At 56.9% G+C, this 14,122-nt stretch overlaps 1 protein-coding gene across 4 annotated transcripts in view; it reads right to left on the reverse strand.

Moving 5' to 3' along the window:
* Positions 1-10,273: 10,273 nt before the first annotated feature.
* The window catches only part of LOC140454024 (protein GOLM2-like), an 80,907-nt gene continuing 77,058 nt past the window's right edge, over positions 10,274-14,122 (reverse strand). For all 4 annotated transcript variants that reach the window (XM_072548964.1, XM_072548965.1, XM_072548963.1 and 1 more), the window contains one exon: positions 10,274-11,768. The gene's annotated coding sequence lies outside the window, so the exon portion shown is untranslated. The remainder of the gene's footprint in view (positions 11,769-14,122) is intronic.

Here is a 14,122-nt window from a genome sequence, read left to right on the forward strand (position 1 = left end):
GTACTGAGGGAGTGCCGCACTGTCGGAGGGTCAGTACTGAGGGATGGCCACACTGTCGGAGGGTCAGTACTGAGGGATGGCCACACTGTCGGACGGTCAGTGCGGAGGGAGGGCTGCACTGTCAGTGGGTCAGTGCTGAGGGAGTGCCACACTGTCTGAGGGTCAGTACTGAGGGAGTGCCGCACTGTCAGAGGGTCAGTACTGAGGGAGTGCTGCACTGTCGGAGGGTCAGTACTGAGGGAGTGCTGCACTGTCGGAGGGTCAGTACTGAGGGATGGCCACACTGTCGGAGGGTCAGTACTGAGGGATGGCCACACTGTCGGACGGTCAGTGCGGAGGGAGGGCTGCACTGTCAGTGGGTCAGTGCTGAGGGAGTGCCACACTGTCTGAGGGTCAGTACTGAGGGAGTGCCGCACTGTCAGAGGGTCAGTACTGAGGGAGCACCGCACTGTCAGAGGGTCAGTGCTGAGGGAGTGCCGCACTGTCGGAGGGTCAGTACTGAGGGAGCACCGCACTGTCAGAGGGTCAGTACTGAGGGAAGGGCCAGGACCACACTGTTGGAGGGTCAGTGCTGAGGGAGGTCCACACTGTCAGAGGGTGAGTACTGAGGGAGTGCCGCACTGTCAGAGGGTGAGTACTGAGGGAGGGCCACGCTGTTGGAAGTTCAGTACTGAGGAAGTGCTGCACTGTCGGATCAGTGCTGAGGGAGGGCCACACCATCGGAGGTTCAGTACTGAGGGAGTGGCGCACTGTCTGAGGTTCAGTACTGAGGGAGTGCCGCACTGTCGGAGGTTCAGTACTGAGGGAGTGCCGCACTGTCGGAGGGTCAGTACTGAGGGAGTGCCGCACTGTCGGAGGGTCAGTACTGAGGGAGTGCCGCACTGTCGGAGGTTCAGTACTGAGGGAGTGCCGCACTGTCGGAGGGTCAGTACTGAGGGAGTGCCGCACTGTCTGAGGTTCAGTACTGAGGGAGCGCTGCACTGTCGGAGGGTCAGTACTGAGGGAGTGGCGCACTGTCTGAGGTTCAGTACTGAGGGAGTGCCGCACTGTCGGAGGTTCAGTACTGAGGGAGTGCCGCACTGTCGGAGGGTCAGTACTGAGGGAGTGCCGCACTGTCGGAGGGTCAGTGCTGAGAGAGTGCCGCACTGTCGGAGGGTCAGGACTGAGGGAGTACCGCACTGTCGGAGGGTCAGTACTGAGGGAGTGCTGCACTGTCGGAGGGTCAGTACTGAGGGAGGGCCGCACTGTTGGAGGGTCAGTACTGAGGGAGTGCCGCACTGTCGGAAGGTCAGTACTGAGGGAGTGCCACACTGTCGGAGGGTCAGTACTGACGGAGGGCCGCACTGTCTGAGGGTCAGTACTGAGGGAGTGCCGCACTGTCTGAGGGTCAGTGCTGCGGGAGTGCCGCACTGTCGGAGGGTCAGTACTGGGGAGGGCCGCACTGTCTGAGGTTCAGTACTGAGGGAGTGCCGCACTGTCAGAGGGTCAGTACTGAGGGAGTGCCGCACTGTCGGAGGTTCAGTACTGAGGGAGTGCCGCACTGTCGGAGGGTCAGTACTGAGGGAGTGCCGCACTGTCGGAGGGTCAGTGCTGAGAGAGTGCTGCACTGTCGGAGGGTCAGGACTGAGGGAGTGCCGCACTGTCGGAGGGTCAGTACTGAGGGAGTGCTGCACTGTCGGAGGGTCAGTACTGAGGGAGGGCCGCACTGTTGGAGGGTCAGTACTGAGGGAGTGCCGCACTGTCGGAGGGTCAGTACTGAGGGAGTGCCACACTGTCGGAGGGTCAGTACTGAGGGAGGGCCGCACTGTCTGAGGGTCAGTGCTGCGGGAGTGCCGCACTGTCGGAGTGTCAGTACTGGGGAGGGCCGCACTGTCGGAGGGTCAGTACTGAGGGAGGGCCGCACTGTCTGAGGTTCAGTGCTGCGGGAGTGCCGCACTGTCGGAGGGTCATTACTGAGGGAGTGCCGTACTGTCGGAGGGTCAGAACTGAGGGAGCGCTGCACTGTCGGAGGGTCAGTGCTGAGGGAGTGCCGCACTGTCAGTGGGTCAGTACTGAGGGAGTGCCGCACTGTCAGAGGGTCATTACTGAGGGAGTGCCGTACTGTCGGAGGGTCAGAACTGAGGGAGCGCTGCACTGTCGGAGGGTCAGTGCTGAGAGAGTGCCGCACTGTCAGTGGGTCAGTACTGAGGGAGTGCCGCACTGTCAGAGGGTCAGTACTGAGGGAGCGCTGCACTGTCGGAGGGTCAGTGCTGAGGGAGTGCCGCACTGTCAGTGGGTCAGTACTGAGGGAGCGCCGCACTGTCAGTGGGTCAGTGCTGAGGGAGTGCCGCACTGTCAGTGGGTCAGTACTGAGGGAGCGCCGCACCGTCAGAGGGTCAGTGCTGAGGGAGTGCCGCACTGTCGGAGGGTCAGTACTGAGGGAGTGCCGCACTGTCGGAGGGTCAGTACTGAGGGAGTGCCGCACTGTCGGAGAGTCAGTACTGAGGGATGGCCACACTGTCGGAGGGTCAGTACTGAGGGATGGCCACACTGTCGGAGGGTCAGTGCGGAGGGAGGGCCGCACTGTCAGAGGGTCAGTACTGAGGGTGGGCTGCACTGTCAGTGGGTCAGTGCTGAGGGAGTGCCACACTGTCTGAGGGTCAGTACTGAGGGAGTGCCACACTGTCGGAGGGTCAGTGCTGAGGGAGCGCCGTACTGTCGGAGGGTCAGTACTGAGGGAGTGCCGTACTGTCGGAGGGTCAGTACTGAGGGAGCGCTGCAATGTCGGAGGGTCAGTACTGAGGGAGCGCTGCACTGTCGGAGGGTCAGTACTGAGGGAGCGCTGCAATGTCGGAGGGTCAGTACTGAGGGAGTGCTGCACTGTTGGAGGGTCAGTACTGAGGGAGCGCCACACTGTCAGAGGGTCAGTACTGAGGGAAGGGCCAGGACCACACTGTTGGAGGGTCAGTGCAGAGGGAGGTCCACACTGTCAGAGGGTGAGTACTGAGGGAGGGCCACGCTGTTGGAAGTTCAGTACTGAGGAAGTGCTGCACTGTCGGATCAGTGCTGAGGGAGGGCCACACCATCGGAGGTTCAGTACTGAGGGAGTGGCGCGCTGTCGGAGGTTCAGTACTGAGGGAGTGCCGCACTGTCGGAGGGTCAGTACTGAGGGAGTGCCGCACTGTCGGAGGTTCAGTACTGAGGGAGTGCCGCACTGTCGGAGGGTCAGTGCTGAGGGAGTGCCGCACTGTCGGAGGGTCAGTGCTGAGGGAGTGCCGCACTGTCGGAGGGTCAGTACTGAGGGAGTGCCGCACTGTCGGAGGTTCAGTACTGAGGGAGTGCCGCACTGTCGGAGGTTCAGTACTGAGGGAGTGCCGCACTGTCGGAGGGTCAGTACTGAGGGAGTGCCGCACTATCGGAGGTTCAGTACTGAGGGAGCGCTGCACTATCGGAGGGTCAGTACTGAGGGAGTGGCGCACTGTCTGAGGTTCAGTACTGAGGGAGTGCCGCACTGTCGGAGGTTCAGTACTGAGGGAGTGCCGCACTGTTGGAGGGTCAGTACTGAGGGAGTGCCGCACTGTCGGAGGGTCAGTGCTGAGAGAGTGCTGCACTGTCGGAGGGTCAGGACTGAGGGAGTGCCGCACTGTCGGAGGGTCAGTACTGAGGGAGTGCCGCACTGTCGGAGGGTCAGTACTGAGGGAGGGCCGCACTGTCTGAGGGTCAGTACTGAGGGAGTGCCGCACTGTCTGAGGGTCAGGACTGAGGGAGTGCCGCACTGTCGGAGGGTCAGTACTGAGGGAGTGCCGCACTGTCGGAGGTTCAGTACTGAGGGAGTGCCGCACTGTCAGTGGGTCAGTACTGAGGGAGTGCCGCACTGTCAGAGGGTCAGTACTGAGGGAGTGCCGCACTGTCAGAGGGTCAGTACTGAGGGAGCGCTGCACTGTCGGAGGGTCAGTGCTGAGGGAGTGCCGCACTGTCAGTGGGTCAGTACTGAGGGAGTGCCGCACTGTCAGAGGGTCGGTGCTGAGGGAGTGTCGCATTGTCGGAGGGTCAGTACTGAGGGAGTGCCGCACTGTCGGAGGGTCAGTACTGAGGGAGTGCCGCACTGTCGGAGGGTCAGTGCTGAGAGAGTGCCGCACAGTTGGATGAGGGAGTGCCGCACTGTCAGAGGGTCAGTACTGAGGGAGTGCTGCACTGTCGGAAGGTCAGTACTGAGGGAGCGCCGCACTGTCGGAGGGTCAGTACTGAGGGAGTGCTGCACTGTCGGAAGGTCAGTGCTCAGGCAGTGCCGCAATGTCAGAGGGTCAGTGGTGAGGGAGGGCCACATTGTTGGAGGGTCATTGCGGAGGGGGTGCCGCACTGTCTGAGGGTCAGTACTGAGGGAGCACCGTACTGTCGGAGGGTCAGTACTGAGGGAGCACCGTACTGTCGGAGGGTCAGTACTGAGGGAGCACCGTACTGTCGGAGGGTCAGTACTGAGGGAGCGCTGCAATATCGGAGGGTCGGCACCGAGGGATTGCCACTCTGTTGGAGGGTCGGCACCGAGGGTGTGCCACACTGTCTGAGGGCCGGCACCGAGGGAGTGCCACTCTGTCTGAGGGCTGGCGACGTGGGAACGCTGCACTGTCTGAGGGTCAGCGCTGACGGAGGTAAGGCACGAGCTGTTCCCACCGCCCCCAACAGCAGAGCGATGGGAATCAGGGGCTACTCAAAAGGCTGTGTTTGGGAGTGAGCAGAGATAGGGAGGGAGTGTAGGGGCTGGTGGGGGTGACAGTGATAGGTAGGGGGTGTAGGGGCTGGAGGGGGGGACAGAGATAGGGAGGGTGTGTAGGGGCTGGAGGGGGTGACAGAGATAGGGAGGGTGTGTAGGGGCTGGAGGGGGTGACAGAGATAGGGAGGGGGTGTAGGGGCTGGAGGGGGTGACAGTGATAGGGAGGGAGTGTAGGGGCTGGAGGGGGTGACAGAGATAGGGAGGGGGTGTAGGGGGCTGGAGGGGGTGACAGAGATAGGGAGGGGGTGTAGGGGCTGGAGGGTGTGATAGAGATAGGGTGGGGGTGTAGGGGCTGGAGGGCGTGATAGAGATAGGGAGGGGGTGTAGGGGCTGGAGGGCGTGATAGAGATAGGGAGGGGGTGTAGGGGGCTGGAGGGGGTGACAGAGATAGGGAGGGGGTGTAGGGGGCTGGAGGGGGTGACAGAGATAGGGAGGAGGTGTAGGGGGATGGAGGCGGTGACAGATTGAGGCCGGGTGACGGAGATGGGGAGGTTGTGTGGGGGCTGGTGGAGGTGATAGAGATAGGGAGGGGTTGTAGGGGCTGGTGGAAGTGACAGGGGTAGGGAGGGGGTGTAGGGGAGTTGGTGACGGGGCTATGGCGATAAGTGGCGGTCACGCTGGGGGATTTTGAACCTGAGTGGGTGTAGATCCTGAAACCTGGCTTCCTGTTCCTTACCGGTGTCCCTGGTTCTGGGATATTCTGTACCCGCTCGGGCACTCTCTCTCCTGCTCATTTACCCTGGTACCAGATGATTGCTGCAGCTTGAATCACAGGGAAGCACTGGCAGAAATTCCAGTGTAATCCTTTGCGCCAGCGACAGTGTCTCCTCCTCCTCTGTGTGTATCACTATTAACCAGGGTGTCTCATATTTACCGATGCCAACCCCTGTGCCCCGTTCTTAATACCTAGCCACATTGAACACTGTACATGTCCTCCCCCTCACCATAATTGGGACTGTACAGGGTAACGGGGAGGAGGGCAGACAAATTGCTCTATTGGGGAGGGGGAGGGTGGAATCGTGCATTTCGGGGTTGTCTGAAGACCGGGGGGGGGGGGGGGGGGGATGCGATGGGGACGCACAGCGCACTCAATGCACCAGACCGGATGGCTAATGGGGAGCAGGGCGTGCTGGAGAAACTCAGCAGGTCTGGCAGCACCTGAGGAAGGGCGCGGCATGTTCTGAGGCTTTCACGGGAAACGGCAGGAGGGAATGCGAGTTGACGGCCGAGTGTCGCAAGAATCGCGGCGTTTATTGGGTGATGAAGTATTTATAGAAGATAAAAAAAAATTGACGGCTAATAAATCAGGCAAAATAAAAATGGGTGTGGAGAGATGTCACACACAGTGGAGCGAGTTAACTTTGAGAGTTAACTTTGATGCATTATTTTGTTGTGTCATGCATACAATTAGAGCCCTTTTATCTCAGTAGCAAATGCCCCCCAAGATGTCTCAGATTTTTACAAATAGTGGCAGAGCAGTGAGGGGTGGGGCACCCATCATGCCAATCTGTTGATGCCAACAGCTTTTAGTTGAGGGTTAAACGTCGGTTCGGATGAATAGGGAGCTGTTCCTCCTCTCTGGGCCTCGCCTCTGTTCGTTTGAAGGGGACTGGGGGTCATGGCTGAACGTCTCTGAGAGAAGGCATGTTCGCTGAAAGTGCAGGACCCTTTCAGTAATGTATGGGTGGGGAGCATCAGGGTCTGGGGTTTGAGTTTGTTAATGCTGGACGAGGGCTAGAACTTACTGCTTCTTTCATTGGGATCGCCCTATGCCCACAATCCCATATCCCCAAAATTAATTTCTAACCCCCACATCCTTCTTGGATTCCTGTTAGTACTATCACCGAATCCCCCCCACTATCAACCTCCTGGGGGTTACCATTGAGAGAGAATCTAACCATCACCCCCTTGACTTTCAATGGTGTTACCATCACTGAATCCCCCCCACTATCAACATCCTGGGGGTTACCATTGAGAGAGAATCTAACCATCGCCCCCTTGACGTTCAATGGTGTTACCATCACTGAATCCCCCCCACTATCAACATCCTGGGGGTTACCATTGAGAGAGAATCTAACCATCGCCCCCTTGACGTTCAATGGTGTTACCATCACTGAATCCCCCCCCACTATCAACATCCTGGGGGTTACCATTGAGAGAGAATAGAACATACAACAATATAACGCAGAACAGGCCCTTCGGCCCTCAATGTTGCGCCGACCTGTGAACTATTCTCAGCTCGTCCCCCCTACACTATCCCAAAATCATCCATCTGCTTATCTAAGGATTGTTTAAATCTCCCTAATGTGGCTGAGTTACCTACATTAGCAGGTAGGGCATTCCATCCCCTCACCACTCTCTGTGTAAAGAACCTGCCTCTGACATCTGTCTGAAATCTATCACCCCTCAATTTGTAGTTATGCCCCCTCGTACACGCTGTCATCATCCTAGGAAAAGGACTTTCACTGTCTCCCCTATCTAATCCCCTGATCATCTTGTATGTCTCTATCAAATCCCCTCTTAACCTTCTTGCTTCCAATGAGACCAGACCCAATTCTCTCAGCCTTTCCTCATAAGACCTTCCCTCCAGACCAGGCAACATCCTGGTAAATCTCCTCGGCACCTTTTCCAATGTTTCCACATCCTTCCCAAAATATGGCGACCAGAACATGTACACAATATTCCAAGAGTGGCCGCACCAGCGTTTTGTATAGTTGGAGCATGATATTGCGGCTCTGGAACTCAATCCCCCTACCAATGAAACCTAACACACCATATGCCTTCTTAACAGCACTATCAACCTGGGTGGCAACTTTCAGGGATCCGTGTACATGGACTCCAAGATCCCTCTGCACGTCCACACGACCAAGAATCTTTCCATTGACCCAATACTCTGCCTTCCTGTTATTCTTCCCAAAGTGCATCACCTCACATTTAGCTGCATTGAACGCCATTTGCCACCTCTCAGCCCAATTCTACAGTTTATCCAAGAATCTAACCATCACCCATGTGATGGTAACACCATTGAATGTCAAGGGGGTGATGGTTAGATTCTCTCTCAATGATAACCCCCAGGATGTTGATAGTGGGGGGGATTCAGTGATGGTAACACCATTGAACTTCAGGGGGGTGATGGTTAGATTCTCTCTCAATGGAACCCCCAGGATGTTGATAGTGGGGGGGGATTCAGTGATGGTAACACCATTGAATGTCAAGGGGGCGATGGTTAGATTCTCTCTCAATGGTAACCCCCAGGATGTTGATAGTGGGGGGGGATTCAGTGATGGTAACACCATTGAATGTCAAGGGGGTGATGGTTAGATTCTCTCTCAATGGGAACCCCCAGGATGTTGATAGTGGGGGGAGATTCAGTGATGGTAACACCATTGAATGTCAAGGGGGGTGATGGTTAGATTCTCTCTCAATGGGAACCCCCAGGATGTTGATAGTGGGGGGGGATTCAGTGATGGTAACACCATTGAATGTCAAGGGGTGATGGTTAGATTCTCTCTCAATGGTAACCCCAGGATGTTGATAGTGGGGGTGGATTCAGTGACGGTAACACCATTGAACATCAAGGGGACGATGGTTAGATTCTCTCTCAATGGTAACCCCCAGGATGTTGATAGTGGGGGGGATTCAGTGATGGTGACACCATTGAACATCAAGGGGACGATGGTTAGATTCTCTCGCAATGGACACCCCCCGGATGTTGATAGTGGGGGGGATTCAGTGACGGTAACACCATTGAATGTCAAGGGGGCAATGGTTAGATTCTCTCTCTCAATGGTAACCCCCAGGATGTTGATAGTAGGGGGGGGTTCAGTGATGGTAACACCATTAAATATCAAGGGGGCGATGGTTAGATTCCATCTCAATGGTAACCCCCAGGATGTTGATAGTGGGGGGGGGGTTCAGTGATGGTAACACCATTGATGCATTTCAACATTACTGGCTAGAAATTTGCTATCCCTGAGTGTTTATGATTGCGTCTCCTATCTACAGGTTTCACGGAACAGTACAGCACAGGCCCCTTGATGTGGTGTTGGGAGCTTCTATCCTATTATAAAATCAAACTAACTACCTACTTCCCCCGCCCCCCCCCCCCCCCCCCCCCCCCCCCCCCCCATTGGACTATCATCCATCCAAGAGTCGCTTTAATATCCCTAATGTCTCTGACCCCACTACCACTGCTGACAGTGCATTCCATGCACCCACCACTCTGAGTAAAGACGCGACCTCTGACACTTCCCCTATACCTTCCTCCCTCAACGTTACGCCCCCCTCATTTCCACCCCGACATTGTCTGTTCAAGTGCCTGAAGACCGAGCCCTGAAATTCTCAAGAGTGTGAGTACCAGTCATGATCCCTGGCCACCAACGCCCCGAGAGTGGTACACGGGCGGGTACACAGTGCCAACAGGAGCAGCTGGTGTGTCAAGCTGTTTTTTTTATTATTGATCGGAAAAAGGGGCTGAAGTTTTCCCGAGTCGCGGCAGGCGCAGGCACAGCGTGGTCACGGATGAGGAACGATTCGCAGATCAATTCACCTTGACAGCCTTCGGAACGTCGGGCACGCGAGACGCCGGGCTCCCGGCCCGGAGGTCGGGACAGTACCGCCAGCCAGATTGACATCGACGGGACGAGGAGGGAAAGTGCTGCGAGCTGTGGGAAACGCGACGCGGTGTTCCGGATTGGGAAAGCATGCCCCCCTCTCTCTCTCTCTCTCATTGGGCAGTGAGGGGAGGGTTGGAGACACAACTTGGCGATATTCCGGGTTCTGAAAGTGTGCCTCCCTCCTTCCCTCTCCCTGGGGTTTGGGGGGGGGGGAGGGTGGGAGATGCGACGTAGCATTCCGGATTCCGAAAGCGTGCCCCTCTCTCTCTCTCTCTCTCTCTCTCCCCGGGGTGAGGGTGGGAGACACGATGTTCCGGATTCCGAAAGCTTGCCTCTCTCTGGCTTCCTGCTGCGCTTGCATAGCTCCTTTCCCGTCCCCCCGGCGATTTCCAGCAAGGTCGTCGTGGTATCCCGGCTCCTGATTGGCTCGCGCGGGGGAGGGGGGGTGACACAACGGCGATCAGCTCTGCTTTCTCGAGATGTCCACCCGAGGGCTAATTATTGCCCCCCCATACAAGGGCAGGATGGTGGCTATGATCGCTGGACTGTTCACCCAGAGAGCCAAGTGACGTTCTGGGGAGCTGGGTTCAAACCCTGCCCTGTTGGCATTTTGAATCCAATAAGAGGGGAGGGCGCGGGCAAGAAAATCTGAGTCTAATGATGACCACGAATCCATCGTCGGAAAGCCCCTTCAGGGAAGGAAACCGCCATCCTGACCTGGTCTGGCCTACAGCTGAGAGGGAGAAAGTGAGGCCTGCAGGTCAGAGGTCAAGGGTGTGGCGCTGGGAGAGCGCAGCAGGTCAGGCAGCATCCGAGGAGCAGGAGAGTTTGATGGTTCAAGAGCTCGAAACGTTGACTCTCCTGCTCCTCGGATGCGGCCTGACCTGCTGTGCTCTCCCAGCGCCACACCCTTGACCTCTGACCTACATCTGACTGTTTCCAACAACAGGGTTGACTCTGGCGTCAACAACAATGGTATCTCAAGGACGTCCCTCAAACGGACGGGGAGGGGCCAGAAAGGAAACCAGCGCCACGCGAGCGCCCGAGTTTGACGTCGCTTGTCTGCAGAGCTGGCAAGCACGCCAGTGGAGCGCTGCCACCCAGGAGCGCGCGTCAAATCGGGGAAACTCCCATCGACGGGAGTTCGTGGGCTGAGGGGGCGAGAGAAAATGGCGGAAAAGGGCTTGAACGGCGTGGAGGAAGTTCCCTGAGGACGGAGGCCGGTTTTTTTGAGGAGGTGGAAAGGCACTTTGGGAAAACTGTACTGAGAATCTCGGCCCAAATGGGCATCAGGGAGGTGGGGGGGGGGGGGGGGGGGGGGGAAGGGATGCAGTGGGCGGGTTGGTGGAGGGCAGGCTGGTGACATTCGAACTGGAGAGGTGACAGACAGGGAGAAAGAAGGAGAGAGAGAGAGAGAGAGAAAAGGAGAGAGAGAGAGTAAAAAGGAGGATGGGAGAGGGGGGAGAGAAAAGAAGGGGGAGTGAGAGAGAAGGGAAGAGACAGAAGAGGAGAGGGAGAGAGAGAGGAGAAAGAGAGAGGAAAAAAGAGAGGGGGAGAGAGAGAGGGGGAGAGAGAGAAAAGGAGGAGGAGAGAGAGAAAAGAAGAGGGGGAGTGAGAGAGAAGGGGGGGGAGAGAGAGAGATGGGGTAGGGGATACCTCTGGAGGTCGCTTCAGGAGTTGGAAGGTGCCGGGTACACAAGTCATCGTTCGGGGGTCACAATGTTTGGAAAGCGCGGTTGACGTAGGTAAATGAGTCACCCTTGGCACGAGTGTCGGTGAGCTGCTTCCTTCAACCACGCACGAGCGCTCCCTGCAGCTTAGGGAGCACCGTTAGCTCCAGGAGTTCGGCCCCAGGGGCAGGGAAGGGTCGACATGTTTCCGATTCGGGGCTTGGAGGGGAGGGGGCTAGGTGTTTCCCTGGCCCCTCTAAACAGCAGTGGTCATTGCTTTGGAAGAGGCTGGCGAGTCGCTGCGGCGCTTCTTGTCGATGGTACACACTGCTGCGACTGAGTGGGTGCAGCGCCAATCGAGTGGTGGTGGGAAGGGGGAGGGGAAGGGGGGGGGGGCATCTTTGCCCTGGATGGTGTCGAGCTTCTCCAGTGTTGCCCCCCCCCCCCCCTCCAGCCCACCAAACCCCCTGCCCCTGTCCAGGGCAAGTGGAGGGGCCGGGGGGAGGGGGGGGGGGGAATATTCCACTTGGGCCTTGTTGGATGGGTTTGGGGCCACTAGTGGTGTACACCCTGCTCCAATTGTGTACGCGTTGTGTGTGCGTGCAGTGGCCTTTGTCATTTCTGTCATCGCACAGGTCAGTCTCCACCGCCCAGCTCCTTGCAAAATCCAGTAGGGGTTGAGGTCTTGATCAGTGTGTCCCATAAGCCCTGCGATCAGGCTGCTTTGAGTGACTGCAAGAGAAGAAGGAGAGGACAGAGAAGGGGGAGGTGGTCAAGTCTCGCTGGGAGGTGAGATCAGAATTGACGGATCGGGAGAGATGTCAGGTTCATGCTGACCCTCCCGTACCCCACGGTAACTGAACACTTTCCTGCCCGCCCAACCCACAGTCGCGTCTTCTCCTGTCAGAGAGCAACAGAGACGAAGAAAGGGTCCACGTGGCTACCGCTGCCTCTGTGACGATCACAGGGCCATTCACAGCCAGTTAAGTGAAGGCGTGTGCTGTACCTTTAAGAGAGAGGGAACAATTTGAAGATGTAACATTCGGGCCACCACTTAGATTTGGTTTCCCAGCGGTTTGAATTTAACCAAGCGGTTTAAATTATGCCCCGAGATACTAAAACCCAATCAAGTTTGAATTTTACTGTTTTGACAACATCGAACTATAAAACTATCCGATATTTGGGTTATAAAAAGCAGGCACTTTGGACAGTTAGTCAGAGCAAGAGCACCATTTGAAAGATTGCCATTCACCACACGCTTTGTTGCATGAAACATCTTTAGAGCAAAACACCGAGGATGACCCAGGGAGATCGAGCAACAGAGGGAGATCGATACTGTCTGGTTTTGAAACCTGAGCTGCTATAAATGTAAGAGGGGCTTTCTTGGATCAGTGCATTTTGTTATAGGGTGGGAGGCGGAGAACCAGGAAGAGAAAGGAGGCTGAGAGTTGGAAATGGTTGTTGTTGCCTGTTCATTTTAGAGCTAAAGAATAAAATTCTTATCGTTCCTTCAAATAGTGGAATTTGGGGCAGTTCTCTGTCACCTAGACTTGAACAGATTACGGGGCGAGGTGGGCTTTTCTGGGGGTTTGGTTCGATGAGCAGGAGGGGTTAACCGTGTGTCGGGACGGCGCTTTCAAAGTGTTGGCGGGTGCCAAATGTAAGAAATAGGTGCTCAAGGAGGTCTGGGTCCGGTCTGCTGGTTCTAGATCCTATCCACGGGTTCTAGATCCCTGATGGCTAGTCCCAGTTCCAATCCCTTCGTTCCAGGTCCCCTCCACTAGTTCTAGGTCCTGACTGCTGGTTCTAGATCCCATCCAGTGGTTCTAGGTCCCACCCACTGGTTCTAGTACGTGACTGCTGGTTCTCGATTGTGTCCCCTGTCTACTGGTTCCAGATCCAATCCCTCAGTTCCAGCTCCTCTCCACTGGTTCTAGACCCTGTTTCTTGGTTCTAGAACTTGTCCACACGATCTAGATTCTGCCCTTCAGCTCTTGTATACTCTCCCTTCGCTCTAGATTCCGCCCATGCCTTCTAGAATCTGCCCCTCGGGTCCGGATACTTGCCCTTGGGTCTAGAACCCTGCCCTGTTGATTCCAGACCCTGTCCCTCGGCTCTGCGTTTTGCCCGCAGATTCCAGATCCCGCCGGCCGGTTCTAGATCCTGCCAGACGGTTCTAGATCTCTGAAACCTGGAACCAGCCCTCCTTTGGAATCGGGTTCTTGTGGGAAGGAAGGCGGGGGGAGCAGAGTCTTCCTGATTCTCATCCTGTCCGGAGACAGCAACCTCGGGGAGCACAGCTCTTACCTCTGACCGTCAGCAAGCGAGACCTGGGCACTGCAGTTCCTGGGACCTGGGTTCAGGACCTCCCGGATTCCAGACCGAGAAAGTGAGCCTCAGACAATTCCGGACAGGCAGAGGAGGGAATGTGAGGCGGACCGGATTGGGAGTCCTGCTCCGCGGAAAGACCTACTCGCCACAGAGTGAGGACAGTGGAGAGTCCCTTGGCTGAAAGCGGGGGAAGGCAGGACTGTTCCTTTGGTTCAGCCAGGCCTGGGTTCACTGGAGTTCAAAGGTCGGGGGGGGGGGGGGGGGGGTGCGTCAGATTGGAACATTCCAACAGGGCTGGACAGCCTAGAGCCAGGCGACAGTCTTGCAATCAAGGGCGGCACAATGGCTCAGTGGTTAGCACCGCTGCCTCCCAGCGCCAGGGAACCGGGTTCGATTCCCCCCCTCGGGCAACTGTTTGTATGGAGTTTGCACATTCTCCCCCCCCCACCCCGTGTCTGCGTGGGTTTCCTCCGGGTGCTCCATCGTGCAGGTTAGGGTGGATTGGCCGTGGGAAATTCTCCCATAGTGCCCAGGGATGTGCAGGTTAGGGTGGATTGGACATGCTAAATTGTCCCATAGTGCCCAGGGATGTGCAGGTTAGGGTGGGTTGGTCATGGGAAATTGTCCCATAGTTCCCAGGGATGTGCAGGTTAGGGTGGATTGGCCATGGGAAATTGTCCCATAGTGCCCAGGGATGTGCAGGTTAGGGTGGATTGGCTGTGGGAAATTGTCCCATAGTTCCCAGGGAGGTGCAG

This window comes from Chiloscyllium punctatum, chromosome 28 (assembly GCF_047496795.1).
Source record: "Chiloscyllium punctatum isolate Juve2018m chromosome 28, sChiPun1.3, whole genome shotgun sequence".
In the NCBI taxonomy this organism is placed as follows: Eukaryota; Metazoa; Chordata; class Chondrichthyes; order Orectolobiformes; family Hemiscylliidae; genus Chiloscyllium; species Chiloscyllium punctatum.